A 15,391-nucleotide genomic window follows, 5' to 3' on the forward strand; every position below is an offset into this window, starting at 1 on the left:
TATAGCCATTGTTCGGCACTACCCCGAGGTCGGGCCCCGACGGCCCTCGATAGAGAACCTCGATCTCGGTCTCGAACCTTGAGAAACATGTTCGTGGGGCATCATAATGACGGAAAATTGGACCCCCCTTATTTTACTGTACACAAATGCCAAACTTCGATAAAATTTGTTTTCTTCGATTTGCTTACCCTCACTTCACGAATTTACTCTTCACTTATTTGCAATAGCATAATACTTATATATCCAAATAATCTTGTCCTTGAACTGATGTCAACTATCAACGTACATTACTACAGGGCATAATATTGTCTTAATATAATACGGCAGGGCGTAACATCATCGTAATATATTACTGCGGAGCATAACATCATCGTAATGTAATACTGCAAGGCATAACATCATCGTAATATAATATTGCAGAACGTAATATCATCATAATATAATACTATGGGACGTAATATTGCGGTGCATAACAACATCACCCTTTGTGCTTTTACAATCACAATATAGACACGACATCAACCTTCGTGCTTTAACACTCTCTAACAAATATCATGCACGACATCACCCTTCGTGCTTTAAGACTCATCCTTACCCAAGAAACAATCACAATGCAATTCGGACAAGGGAATCAATAAAATCACAATAGGATCCCGGCAAGGGAACAATAGTATAACAAAAATATCCTGGTAAGGGAAACAATAGCAAGAGCAATGACATCCTGGCAAGGGAGATAATATCATAAGCCTCTTCTGTTTTCCTCAATTACTTCACCATTCAATTCTAAATTTGAGCCAATTCTCTACAACGTTCAATTACCAAGATTACTTCCATAAGCCTTGTCCAACATAAGAAATCATCATATTAAGCATGTACAATACAAACGGAGTCACATCAATCACAGTATAAGACTCACGGGCATACTTGAAACCGACATATAGATAATCGTCACCACACCTATACGTCGTACTCAACAATTAACACATAGCAATGAAGACACACCTTCTAATCCCTCAAGCTAAGGTTATACCAAACACTTACCTTAATGCCACGAACACAATTCAAGCCTCAACTACTGCTTTACCTCTTGATTCAACCACTAATTCGCTTGTATCTAACCACAATTTAATTAACGATATCAATAAATGCTAAATGAATCAATTCTAAAGCATGGAAATAGGTTTTCTAATGATTTCCCCCAAAAAATCAAAAATCTACCCCGGGCCCACATGGTCAAAACCCAAGGTTCGAACCAAAACCCGATTACCCATTCTCTCACAAACTCAAATATGTATTTTGTTTTGAAATCGGACCTCAAATCGAGGTCCAAATCCCCAAAATTTGAAAATCCTAAGTTCAACCCAAAATCACCCAATTTCCCATGAAAACCCTTGATTTTGAATTGAAATCATGTAAAAAGATGTTATAGAATGAAGAAAGTGAGTTATAAATGACTTACAATTGATTTAGAGAAGAACTTATCTTTAGAAAATCGCCCAAGAGAGCTTAGGGTTTGAGAGAGTTTGAAAAATGAAGAAAATTTCGTCTAAGTCCCAATTAGCTGGTCGCAGATGTCGCAATTGCGACGGGAACTTCGCTATTGCGACACTGGCCCTACTCTGATGACTTCGCATTTGCAAAGGATGGTTCACAATTGCGAACACTGGCAGTCCTGGGCTTTCTTCGCAAATGCGATCAAGCCCTCAGAATTGCCAAGCCTATTGGGCTCGCAATTGTGAAGTCTGACCTTGTAATTGCGAGATCAAAACCTGCAACACAACTGTACCTTCAACAGCCATTTCTCCAAGTCCAAATTCACTCTGTAGCCTATCTAAAACTCACCCGATCCATCGGGTCTCCAAACAAAACATGCACGCAAGTCCAAAAACATCATACGGACTTGCTCGTGCGATCAAATAATCAAAATAACATCAACAAGCATGAATTAAACCTCAAATTCATATAATTACTCAAGACTTTAAAATTTCTATTTTCTCAACTATACGTCCGATTTATACCAAATTAATTCCGATATTTTCCAAATTTCACAGATTCGACTTAGTTATTATTATGAACTTGTACCGGGCTCCGAAACCAAGATACGAGCCCATACCATCAAGAAAATGCATCAATTCACTTCTAAAAACCTTTATATTTTCCAGCAAACAATTTTCTTTAAAAATTTATTTCTCGGGCTTGGGACCTTGGAATTCGATTCCGAGCATGCGCCCAAGTCTGATATTTTACTATGGACCCTATGAGACCGTCGGATTACGGGTTCGGGTCTGTTAACCAAGAATTTTTACCAAAGTCAACTTCAAAATAATTTTAAAAGCTAATTTCCTCATTTTTCTTAGATTTCACATAAAAGCTTTTCGGAAACGTGCCCGAACTGTGCACGTAAATCGAGGTGAGAAAAAAAGTGGTTTTATTTTTAGGCCTCAAAACATAGAATTTACTTTCAAAATGGGTCATCACATTCTCCACCTCTAAAAGAATCGTTCGTCCTCGGACAGACATAAGAAAAGTACCTGAGTCAGAGAAAAGATGGGGATATCGGCTCCGCATATCAGACTCGGACTCCTAGGTAGCTACCTCGACAGGCTGACCTCACCACGAAACACGAACATAAGGCAAGCTCTTCGATCTCAACTAATGAACTTGCCGGTCTAGAATAGCTACCGGCTCGTCCTCATTGTACAAGTCCTTGTCCAACTGGACGGTGCTGAATTGCAACACGTGGGTTGGATCGCCGTGATACTTCTGAAGTATGGACACATGAAACACTGGATGCACAGCTGATAAACTCGGCGTCAACGCAAGTCTATAATCCACCTCTCCCACTTGATCAAGAATCTCAAATTGGCCAATGAATCTAGGGCTAAGCTTGCCCCTCTTCCCAAATCTCATCAAGCCCTTCATAGGTGACACCCGAAGCAACACCCGCTTGCCGACCATGAATGCCACATCATGAACCTTACGGTCGGTATAACTCTTTTTCCTGGACTGAGCTATACGAAGCCTATCCTGAATGATATTAACTTTCTCTAAGGCATCCTGTACTAGATATGTACCGAACAACAAAGCCTCTCCCGGCTCAAACTACCCAACTGGCGACCGAAACCGACTACCATATAAAGCCAAGGATCCATCTGGATGCTCGACTGGTAGCTGCTTTTTTAGGAGAACTCCGCTAAAGGCAAGAACCGATCCCACGAGCTTCCAAAGTCAATGACACAAGCTCAAAGCATATACTCCAAACTCTGAATAGTACACTCGGACTGCCCGTACAATTGAGGATGAAATGTTGTGCTCAGCTCGACTCGTGTGCCTAACTCACATTGAACTACCCTCCAGAAATGTGAGGTAAACTGCGTACCTCGGTCTGAAATAATAGACACGGGCACACCATGAAGATGAACAATCTCCTAGATATAGATCTAGGCTAACCTCTCAGAAGAATAGGAAACTGCCATAGGAATGAAATGTTCTGACTTAGTCAACCTATCAATAATAATCCACACTGCATCGAATTTCATGTGAGACCGTGGAAGTCAAACAACAAAGTCCATAGTGACACACTTCCACTTCCACTCAGGAATCTCAATCTTCTGGAACAAACCACCAGGTCTCTAATGCTCGTACTTTACCTGCTTACAATTCAAACACCGAGCCACATATGAAACAATATCCTTCTTCATCCTACTCAACCAATAATGCTGCCGCAAGTCCTGATACATCTTAGCGGCGCCCGGATGAATGGATTACCGAGAACGATGGGCCTCCTCTAGAATCAAATCTCAAATTCCATCCACATTAGGCACACAAACTCGACATTGCATCCTCAAAACTCCATCATCTCCCAATGTAACCTGTTTGGCATCACCGTGTCGCACTGTGTCCTTAAGGACACAAAAATGAGGATCATCATGATGCCGATCTCGGATACGCTCAAATAATGAAGAATGAGCAACTGTACAAGCTAACATATGGCTGGGATCAAAAACATCCAACCTCACAAACTGATTGGCCAAAGCTTGAACATCCAAAGCAAGCGATCTCTCATCGACCGGAATATACGCAAGACTGCCCATATTTGCTGACTTTCTACTCAAATCATCGACCACCACATTGGCCTTCGCTGAATGATATAAGATGGTGATATCATAGTGTTTCAATAACTCCAACCACCTCATCTACCTCAAATTTAGCTCCTTCTACTTGCGCAAATAATGTAGACTCTTGTGATCCGTGAACACCTCACATGACACGCCATACAAATAGTGCCTCCAAATCTTCAGCGCATGAACAATGGCTGCTAACTCGAAATCATAGACTGGATAGTTCTTCTCACGAATCTTCAACTGATGCGAAGAACAAGCAATGACCTTACCATCCTGCATCAACACCGCACCAAGTCCAATACGAGATGCGTCACAATAAACTGTATATGGCCCTAAACCTGTGGGAAATACCAACACCGGCGCCGTAGACAAAGCTATCTTGAGCTTCTAAAAGCTCGCCTCACACTTTTTCGACCACCTGAACTCGGCACCCTTCTGGGTCAGCCTGGTCAACGGGGCAGCAGTAGATGAATACCCCTCTTCAAATCGATGGTAATAGCCCGCCAAACCCAAGAAAATCTGGATCTCTGTTGTTGACGCGGGTCTAGGCTAGTTCTTGACTGCCTATATCTTCTTCGGATCCACCTGAATACCTTCTGTTGAAACAGCTTGACCCAAGAATGCAACTAAAATCAACCAGAACCCACACTTCAAAAACTTAAAATATAACTGAATATTTCTCAAAGTCTAAAGAACAACCCCCATATGCTGCTCATGCTCCTCCCGGCTGCGGGAATATATCAAAATATCATCAATGAAGACTATCACAAATGAATCCAAGTAAGGCTTGAACACTCAGTTCATGAATTCCATAAAAGCTGCTGGGGCATTTGTCAATCCGAATGACATCACCAAGAACACATAATGCCCGTATCTAGTGTGGAAAGCTATCTTAGGGACATCGGATGCCTTAATCCTCAACAGATGGTAGCCAGATCTAAAGTCAATCTTCAAAAATACCTTGGCACCCTAAAGCTGATCAAACAAATCATCAATCCTTGGCAATGGATACTTGTTCTTGATTGTGACCTTGTTCAACTACCGATAATCTATACACATCCTCATCGATCTGTCCTTCTTCTTAACAAACAACACTAACGCACCCCAAAGCGAGACACTAGGTCTAATAAAGCCCTTACCAAGCAAGTCTTGCAATTGCTCTTTTAATTATTTCAACTCTGGCGGGGCCATACGATACGGCAGAATTGAAATGGGCTGAGTGCCCGGACCCAAATCAAGGGAGAAGTCAATATCCCTGTCGGGTGGCATACCCGACAGGTCTGAAGGAAATACCTCAGGAAACTCACGAACAACAGGCACAAAATCCATAGAAGGAACCTCGACACTAGGATCACGAACATACGCCAAATAGGCTAAACATCCTTTATCAACCATACACCAAGCCTTCATGTATGAGATTATCCTACGGGTAGAATGACCAGGAGTCCTTCTCCACTCTAAACGAGGTAAACCTGGCAAGACTAAGGTCACAATCTTGGCATGACAGTCCAAGATAGTGTGGTAAGGTGATAACCAGTCCATCCCCAATATGACATCAAAATCAACCATATCCAAAAACAACAGATCTACTCGTGTCTCAAGACCCCCAATCAACCCTATACTTGAACGATGGACACGATCTACCACAATACAATTGCCTACCGATGTAGACATATATACAGGAGCACTTAAGGAATCACTAGGCATAACCAAATATAGTGCAAAATAAAATGACACATTGGAGTATGTAGATCTTGGATCAAACAAAACTGAAGCATTTCTACTACAAACCAGAACAGTACCTGTGATAACTGCATCGGAGGCCTCAGCCTCAGGTCGAGCTGGAAGATCATAACATCGAGGTCGGGCCCCACCACTCTTAACTACATCTCTGGGACGGCCTCATACTGGTTGGCCTCCACCTCTAGCGTCCTGACTTCCACCTCTAATACCTCTACCTCCACCTCTAGCACATCTACCCCCACCTCTAAATGGTTGGGCAGGCGGTGGAACACTTAGTGCCTGAACCATGGCATAGGAGCACTGATGCTGAGAGTTGCCCGGTGCTCGAGGGCAAAATCTAGCAATATGGCTCGTATCGCCACTAGTATAACAAGATCTCGGTTGTTGAGACTATTGACCCTGATGACCTGAATAACCACTCTGAAAACTTCGAAGCAGTGGTGCACTGATAGGAGCTGGCGGTGCACTATATGGCAACTGATCAGAATATGGCATATGAGAAGCACGACCACCTGGAGCACCGTGAGAAGCCTGTAGTGCTGACTGAAATGGCTTGGAAGGGTGGCCCCTACCAAAAGAATCTCTGCCTCCAGATGACGCACCACTGAACCTGCCCGAATGGCGAGGCCTCTTGTCAGACCCCTGATCACTCCCCTATGATAGAACCATCTCAACTTTCTTGCCACATTGGCTGCATCATGAAAAGAAATCTCACTCCCCGTCTCATTAGCCATCTGCAATCGAATAGGCTGAACGAGTCCCTCAATGAACCTCATCACTCTCTCTTTATTAGTGTGAAGTATAAGAAGATCATGACGGGCCAAGTCAATGAATCGGGTCTCGTACTGAGTGATAGTCATAGAGCCCTATTGGAGAAGATCAAACTACCTTTGACAGTTCTCCCTCTGAGTGATAGGAAGAAACCGATCCATAAATAGCTGAGAAAACTTATCCCAAGTCACAGCCGGTGATCCAGTTGGTCTAGTCAAACAATAATCTCTCCCCCAAGTCTTGGCAGATCCAGATAATCGAAAAGCAGCAATGTCGACCTTATTGATTTCCACTATCTCCATGTTCCGGAGAACCTCATGAAAGCTGTCCATATAATCCTGGGGATCCTTAGAAGAGGTACCACCAAAAGTAGTAGTGAAAAGTATGGTGAACTTGTATAATCTCCACAAGGCATTAGCAGACATAGTTGGGCCCTCACTGGTCTGTGCCACAACACCCAGCTGAACTACCCTAGCTAGCTGAGCTGCTCGAGTCTAAAACTGAGAAGACATCTGCTCTAGAGTGCCATTAGTAGGAGTCTGGGCTCCTCCCCCAGCCTAAGAGATGGTCACTCCTACAGGAAGCAAGCCTGCTTGGGCGACACTATCCATAAGGCCCACTAGACGAACCAGAGCATCCTGAAGTATCGGGCTGGCGATGAAACCCTCTGGCACCTGAGTTTGTCCTGCTGGAACTGTCTGGGCTGGAACCTCATCGTCAAACACAACCTGAGGCTCCGCCACTGGTGCTGCTGCTCGAGCTCTAGGCTGAGCTCTGCCTCTACCTCAGGCCCTAGCACGGCCTCGGCCTATGCCCCTCGCAAGATCTGCTACTAAGGGCTCGGGCTGCTGGTCAGTTGATGAAGCGGTACGTGTTCTCACCATTTGCGAAATAACAGAGTGGAAGTTCAATTAGCAATGAGAAATCAAGTCGCACAATAGGAAAGAATAGATGTGAAGTTTTTCCTAACTCTGTAGCCTCTAGGGGATAAATGCAAACGTCTCTGTACTAATACCCCAGACTCTACTAAGATTGTCTACGAATTGTGAGACCTAAGCAACCTAGAGTTCTGATACCAACTTGTCATGACCCGGATTTCCCACCTTTGGGGGTCGTGATGGCGCCTACTAGTGAAAGCTAGGCAAGCCAATTATTCCAATTATTTTACCCTTTTCATTTTTAATCCCATAACATTTGTGAGTTAACATTTTATAAACAGCGGAAATAATAAAGCGGAATAATGAAATATAACAATTTAAGATAATACCGATACGAATCCATAAACATAAGCCACCCAGAACTAGTGTCACAATCTCACAAACTATCTAAGAGTACTACAAATAGGGTCCAAACAAAATAGATACATGTCTCTCTCTGAAATAGTAAAGAACAGAAGAAAAACTAGATAGGAAGGGGACGCCAAGGCCTGCGGACGCCTGCAGGACTACCTCGGGTCTCCTGGTGGACTGAAGGCAGCAACCTCACTGTGGTCCAAACGCTCCAGCACTGGGATCTAAACACAGTGTAGAGTGTAGTATCAGCACAACTGACCCCATGTGCTGGTAAGTGTCTACCTAACCTCGATGAAGTAGTGACGATGCTAGGACAAAACTACCAAATAAAAACCTATGGGTTATATCATATACAATAAGTAATAATGATAGAAACTAGCAGTTAAATATGGGAAGGGGAAACATGCTCGGGGAATATCATGTACCATATGAATTCAGTATAGAAGCATGCGGAATACCAAAACTCAACTATAAGAAGGAATAAGGAAATCAATGACAAGTGCACGGCATCACCCTTCGTGCTTTTACTCTTGTTCTTACCATAAGAATAAATATATTCGGCACGACATCATCCTTCGTTCTTTTAGTTCACATAACCATGGCACGACATTATCCTTCGTGCATTATCACTCATATCATGGCATGGCATCAACCTTCATGATTTTACAATCACAATATCGGCACAGCATCACCCTTCGTGCTTTAACACTCTCACAAATATCACGCACGGCATCACCCTTCATGCTTTTACACTCATCCTGACCCAAGAAACAATCACAAGGCAATTCGGGCAAAGGAATCAATAAAATCACAATAGGATCCCGGCAAGGGAAAATAGTATAACAAAAATATCCCAAAAAGCAAAATAATATCAAGAGCAATAACATCCCTGCAAGGGAGACAATATCATAAACAATAACATCCCGACAAGGGAGACAATATCATAAGCCTTTTCTCTTTTCCTCAACTACTTATCCATTCAATTCTCAATTTCAGCTAATGCTTTACAACGTTCAATTACCAAGAATACTTCCATAAGCCTTGTCCAACATTAGAAATCATTATATTAAGCATGGACAAGAGAAAATGGAGTCACATCAATCATAGTATAAGACTCAGGGGCACACTTAACACTAATGTATAGATACTCGTCATCATACATATACGTCGTACTCAATGATTAACACATAGCAATTAAGACACAACTCCTAATCCCTCAAGCTAAGGTTAGACCAAACACTTACCTCAATTCCACGCACACAATTCAAGCCTCAACTACCGCTTTACCTATTGATTCCACCACCAATTCACTTGTATCTAGCCACAATTTACTTAACGATATCAATAAATGCTTAATGAATCAATTCTAATGCATGGAAATAGGTTTTCTAATGATTTTCCCAAAAAGTAAAAAATCGACCTCGAGCCCACATTGTCAAAATTTGAGGTTCGAACAAATACCCGATTACCCATTCGCCCATGAACTCAAATATTTATTTTGTTTTGAAATCGGACCTCAAATTAAGGTCCAAATCCCTAAAATTTGAAAATCCTAAGTTATTCCCAAATTCACCCAATTTCCCATGAAAAACCTTTGATTTTGATATGAAATCATGTATAACGATGTTATAGATTGAAGTTAGTGACATAGAAAAGACTTAAAATTGATTTAGAGTAGAACTTTTCTTTAGAAAATCGCCCAAGAGAGATTAGGGTTTGACAATGTTTCGAAAATGAAGAAAATTTCGTCTAAGTCCCAATTAATTGTTCGTAGGTGTCGCCATTGCGACAGGAGCTTTGAAATTGCGAAACTCCCAAATGAGAACCAGGCCTCGCATTTGCGAACCTATGCATGGTCTACTTACCTCACAATTGCGAACAAATCGTCGCAATTGCGATACTGGCCCTCCCTTGATGACTTCGCATTTGTGAAGGAAGGTTCGCAATTGCGAACGCTGGTAGTCCTGGGCTTTCTTCACAAACTGCGATCAAGCCCTCACAATTACCAAGCCTATTGGGCTCGTAATTGCGAAGCCTGACCTCGCCATTGCGAGATCAGAGCCTGCAACACTACTGAACATGCAACAGCCATCTCTCCAAGTCCAAATTCACTTCGTGGCCTATCCAAAACTCACCCGAGCCCTCGGGGCTCCAAACCAAACATGCACACAAGTCCAAAAACATCATACGGACTTGCTGGTGCGATAAAATCAACAAAAGAACATCAACAACCATAAATTAAACCTCAAATTCATATCATTACTCAAGAACATCAAAATTTCTATTTTCTCAACTATACGTCTGATTTATACCAAATTAATTCCGATCTTTACCAAATTTCACAAATTCGACTTAATTATTATTTTAAACTTGTAACGAGCTTTAGGACCAAGATACAAGCCTGATACCATTAAGAAAATGCATCAATTCACCTCTAAAAACCTTTGTAATTTCGAGCAAACAATTTTCTTTAAAAATTTATTTCTCGGGCTTGGGACCTCAGAATTCGATTCCGGGTTACGCCCAAGTCCCATATTTTACTATGGACTCTACGAGACCGTCGGATCATGGGTCCAGGTCCGTTTACTAAGAATGTTGACCAAAGTCAACTTTAAATTAATTTTAAAAGCCAATGTCCTCGTTTTTCTTAGATTTCACATAAAAGCTTTCCAGAAATGCGCCCGGACTACGCACTCAAATCGAGGTGAGACAAAAAGAGGTTTTTTTTAAGGCCTTGAAACACAGAATTTACTTTAAAAAGAGTGATGCCCTTTTGGGTCATCACATTCCAACATAGTACATACGCATTTATTACAAGGATTTGAGGCTGGTAAAACCATTTAATGCCATAGTACGGGCTTTAACTAGCCTAATAGACTTGGTCAGCTTTAATCATGTGCCTTGGGAACTTCCCGTTTGTCCATCATTGCCATTAATTTGCACTGCCTCGAGGTCGAACCCCGGGCTGAGCCTCGTGCCTTCTAGGGGCGGTTTCTACGATGTGCCATAACGATCATAAAATCAAACTCTCTGATTTTTACCGTATATGGACATTCCCCGCGTTTCCTAGAATGAAAATGATAAGAAACGGCCTTGAATTCTTGCCTTTTTGATACTACTATAATGACGTCAATCTATCAAAGCATTAAATGCCATGACTCAAAGGCTGCACAGGAGTTGTTGTCAGCACGACTATCGAGAATCCCACAAGTCGCTATTGGTTCGGCCTTTCCGCTTCCCAAACACTACCCATATGACTTCTATATATACCTCAACCATTTTATTATTCACCCTTATACAACATCTTCAATTTTTTAGTGTTAAATTCACGATCTTCCACATTTTTCTCCTTTATGCGCTGGCCTCCTCACTTTCTTTCTCATAAACCTTTTTTATAGCCAGAGCTAGGACCTCTAGTACGGTACCTTAGAAATAGGGCACTACTTCTCCGTCTCGCCCAACCAGGGTTAAACAGAAAGTATCCCCAACCATCGAGAAATGTACTCCTATCCAATTCGATATTGTATTGGATTTCACTATCGAAAATCCCCCTTCTACACCAGGCCAAAGTAAGCACGTGTCTTGGTAAATCAGCGTGGTGACTAATATAGACAGAGTGAAGGAAGACTGTCGATGGGAGGAGGCAGTATTAGTAGATATCCCCAATCCTGAAGAAAGCATAGTAGACTATAAAGGTGGCTTCCTTAGCGGGTATACATACCTCTTTACTCTAGGTCCCATAGATTCTTCGGATCCTTCTTCCCTGTCGATAGATCCGATGATTATTGACTTTTTTCATGAGTACCGAGTGACACTCTGTTAGATCTATCTTTCCTTCTAGAGGATCATTTATATGCTCTGATACTTTTCCAACCAGGTCAAGGGTATGACCTTCACCCTCAATCACTTGGTCAGATTATGCAGCCCTCATCTCTTTCACGGTTTGATCAAGTTTCATCCTCGATCTGCGAGGCCATTCTTTTCGAGTATCGACGAGGACAAGGATCGAGGATGGATGAGCCGGTTTGTCCGAGTGAGGACCTCGAACATCATCCCGGCTAATAGCATGTCATTCCCTGATGAATGGAATATGCAGCGTAAGTGCCCTTTCCTTGAGCACGTTTTATTACCCTTTCATCCCCTTCTAGAAAATGATCTTTTTTTATTGTGCAGCCTCCGCTTGGTACCCCGGCACTATTCAGAACCTATCGGGATAGATCAGACAGTTGTACTCCACCTTCCATTATATCGAGCATTCTTGGCGTGACTTGGCCAAAATGCGGTGGCAGGCCAAGAACCACGGTATGCTTTTTACTGCTATCTTTACCATGTTTCCTTATGAATATCTTTTGCGGCGGTAAGTTTGATGTATCACGCTTGTGTAGGCCTCAGGGATGGAGTATTGGTGAGACTATCTCCTAATGGTGAGGAAGGGACCTTTAAGACCGATAAGGGCAAGAAGAGGAAGAAAGAGGCGTCAGCTTCATCTCCCAAATCAGAGAGACCTAAAGTTCAAAGGCCTCGGACTGACACCAAGGTATCGACTTTGACTGTTGTGGCAAGTCCCCGTACTGAAAATGAAGGTGATGATGATGATGAAGTCCCTTTGGTACAAAGGATGAGATGAGGTGGAGATGCTCTAAAAGTTGTTGGGCAGAAAGCCGCCAAATCGGGGGGGGGGGTCGACATGGACCAAACCCATGATGAGGAGACCCTCGAAGAGGGTGCGGGCACAGTACTCGAGTTTCAAGTTGGACATGGTATAGTCCGTGCCAATGAACTCACGGCTGGTCAGGGATGAGATGAGATCCATAGAGAAATTAGTGCTCTGGGTGGCCTTAATTTGATCCCTTCGTACTCACTGGGGGAAATTAGGGATGCATAGGACCAGATACCGCCGATATGGGGGTCCTTCATTAAGGGGAAGATGTGCTTGGAGACCTCTTCTCCATAGTTGATGAGAACATTGATCTCGATACTGCCATTGCTCTCGAGGAGGAGGAGATGCTTCAGTAGCAGGTGATACTCTTGACATATCATTTGCTCTTTAAATCTTTGTTCTTGACTTTCTAAATTCTCTGTGTTATTGTAGGCTAAGAAAATGTATGACCATGCCTTCTATAGGATACAAGATGAGCTTTCGTGCTACAGGAAGGAGCTCAAGATGCTCACCTCAGCGTTGAATGAGTCGGAGGCCTCTTTTTGCCCGAAAGGGGGACGAGTTGACCGAGTTTGGAGGTAGTGCACCGTGAAAGGGCTGGGCTTGCTGAGAAGGTAACATGGCATCCATAAACTTACCTTTCTATTCTTATAATTTTACTATCACCAACTCATTTTATTTTTGCAGATTGGGCAAAAGGATGCCCTGGTGGGGAAACTTCAGGAAGAGGTTGCAACCAATAATGCGGAGATCCTCGATATGAGGGGGAAAAATGAGACTCTGACAATAGAGAGAGACCTTTTGCCTTCGGAGTTGGCATCGATCCAGGGTCTTCTTCGGAATGCTCATAAAGAGGCTGTTGCACTATCCGTGGCCATGTCTGAGGCCGAAGAAAATGCGTCATCATACATGAAGGATGCCGCAACTGTGAATGAACGAGCCCGAGAGATATCAAAGAAGGCCGAGCAGAAGCTGACTCAGGCCATCGCTTATGCTCGTTCAAAGGCAAGTAGGCAGGCTCTCGAGGAAGCAAGCGCTAAAGGCGCCGATCTCTCAGTTGAGATTGAGGAAGCTCGAGTCTTGGAGGAAGAATCGGTATTCTTTGCCACTTAGAATAAGGGTTCCAGAGATGATCTAGAGAGTAGTGATGGCGAAAAATAGGCCCACGTTGTCTTCCTTTTTTTGTGTATGAATTTCTCAAGGGAAAAGGTCTTGTAAAGACACCCCTTGTAAATATATTTTTGGTAATGTAAGAAGAATTTTCTTCTTTAAGTCTTCAAATTTTTATTTCAACGTTTACGCGAAGTTAGCCTTTGGATTTTGATGTCTGCTCTTTGGAGCCCATACTTGGAGTAATCGGGACCTTTGAGATCGGGCACCATCTCGAGATTAGGTCGATAGCTTTTTAGAATCGATGCTTGTATTAACAGAAATCCTTGGGGTCTCAACGGCTCCTGATCGTTGTATGACAATATTATTTATGTGACATAGTTGTGAAGCGACCGAGGTTGTCCTACCGGTACACTTCCCCAAAAATGGCACAGACATAGTCAGAATTAATTGGCCTTCAGGATAGGCGAACATTTGATTCTTGCTCTATATATGTATTTTCTTATTTCTTATCTTAGGACTTCGCTACTTTGAGTAACTATCCCTTTTATAGAGATCTTATTCTTTGAGTTAGTTTACTTACCATCTCAACTCAAAGCTTTAGCCCAATTCTTCATCTTTCTTTTCTAATTTTACCATAGCCATGGAAGCTACGTCAAAATCCATTCACCTAGGAGAGGAGAGTTCTGCCACTGTTTCATGCTCAGTCGATGGTACACCGCCGGTGTCTAGTTAGCTAACTTCGAGGTGCTTTGTCTCGATAGGGACCTTACATTAGAGAGACCTCCCAATGTTCAGGGTCATCGGGAGCATGCATCAAGGTTTATCTCCTCAATAGGGGAAGAACACCTCGAGGTAGTTAGAAAAGAGTGCAGATGGGGAGAAAAGGTGGTACTGCAGGTACCTTCCTCGGAAGAGAGCATCATGGCTCATGTCGAGGGGTTTTTGAACGTATACACGTACCCCTTTACATTAGGCCCTCTCGATAGGGTCGTGCTCAAATTTTTTAGAAGATATCAGGTTAACTTGGCACAGGTTCACCCGTCGTTTTGGAGGAAAGTGCTGATGATAAGGTATTTTGCAGATAAAGTCGGCCTCGAGTTGACCCTCAGCCATTTTATTAGATTGTACTGGATGTTGCATTATCGAGGCCTGATTACTCTGAGACGTCAATCCACTCGGCCCTTTGTTACCATCAATCAAGAAGATGGGGACTGAGGGTGGATGAGTCATCTCGTCCGAGTGAGGACTGTCGATATTATCACCGTGAGTCCCTTCCATTTCCTCAGAAATGGAATTTTACACGCAAGTGGTACACTCATGTTCTCACTAATTTTGCCTATGGCGAAGGCAGTGTCACGACCCAAACTGGAGGGCCATGACTAGCACCTGACCATACTTGCCGAGCACCAACATACATTTTATCTAACCTTCTTTATTATCTTTTAGGGCTGATGAGATCAATATAAATGGTAGACATGGATCATGGACAACCACCCATAAAATATGATGGCATGAATATACATAACATGGGATGACCAGACAATCGAGAAACTATATATATATGGTACAAGCTACCACGCTTCCATGAAAGACTATACAACCAAAACCAGTCGACAAGGCATACAAAACTATACATGAGTCGACACCTGTCTATGAGCCTCTAAAGAAACATAAATGCTGCAACATAT

This window comes from Nicotiana sylvestris, chromosome 3 (genome assembly GCF_000393655.2).
Source record: "Nicotiana sylvestris chromosome 3, ASM39365v2, whole genome shotgun sequence".
Classification (NCBI taxonomy): Eukaryota; Viridiplantae; Streptophyta; class Magnoliopsida; order Solanales; family Solanaceae; genus Nicotiana; species Nicotiana sylvestris.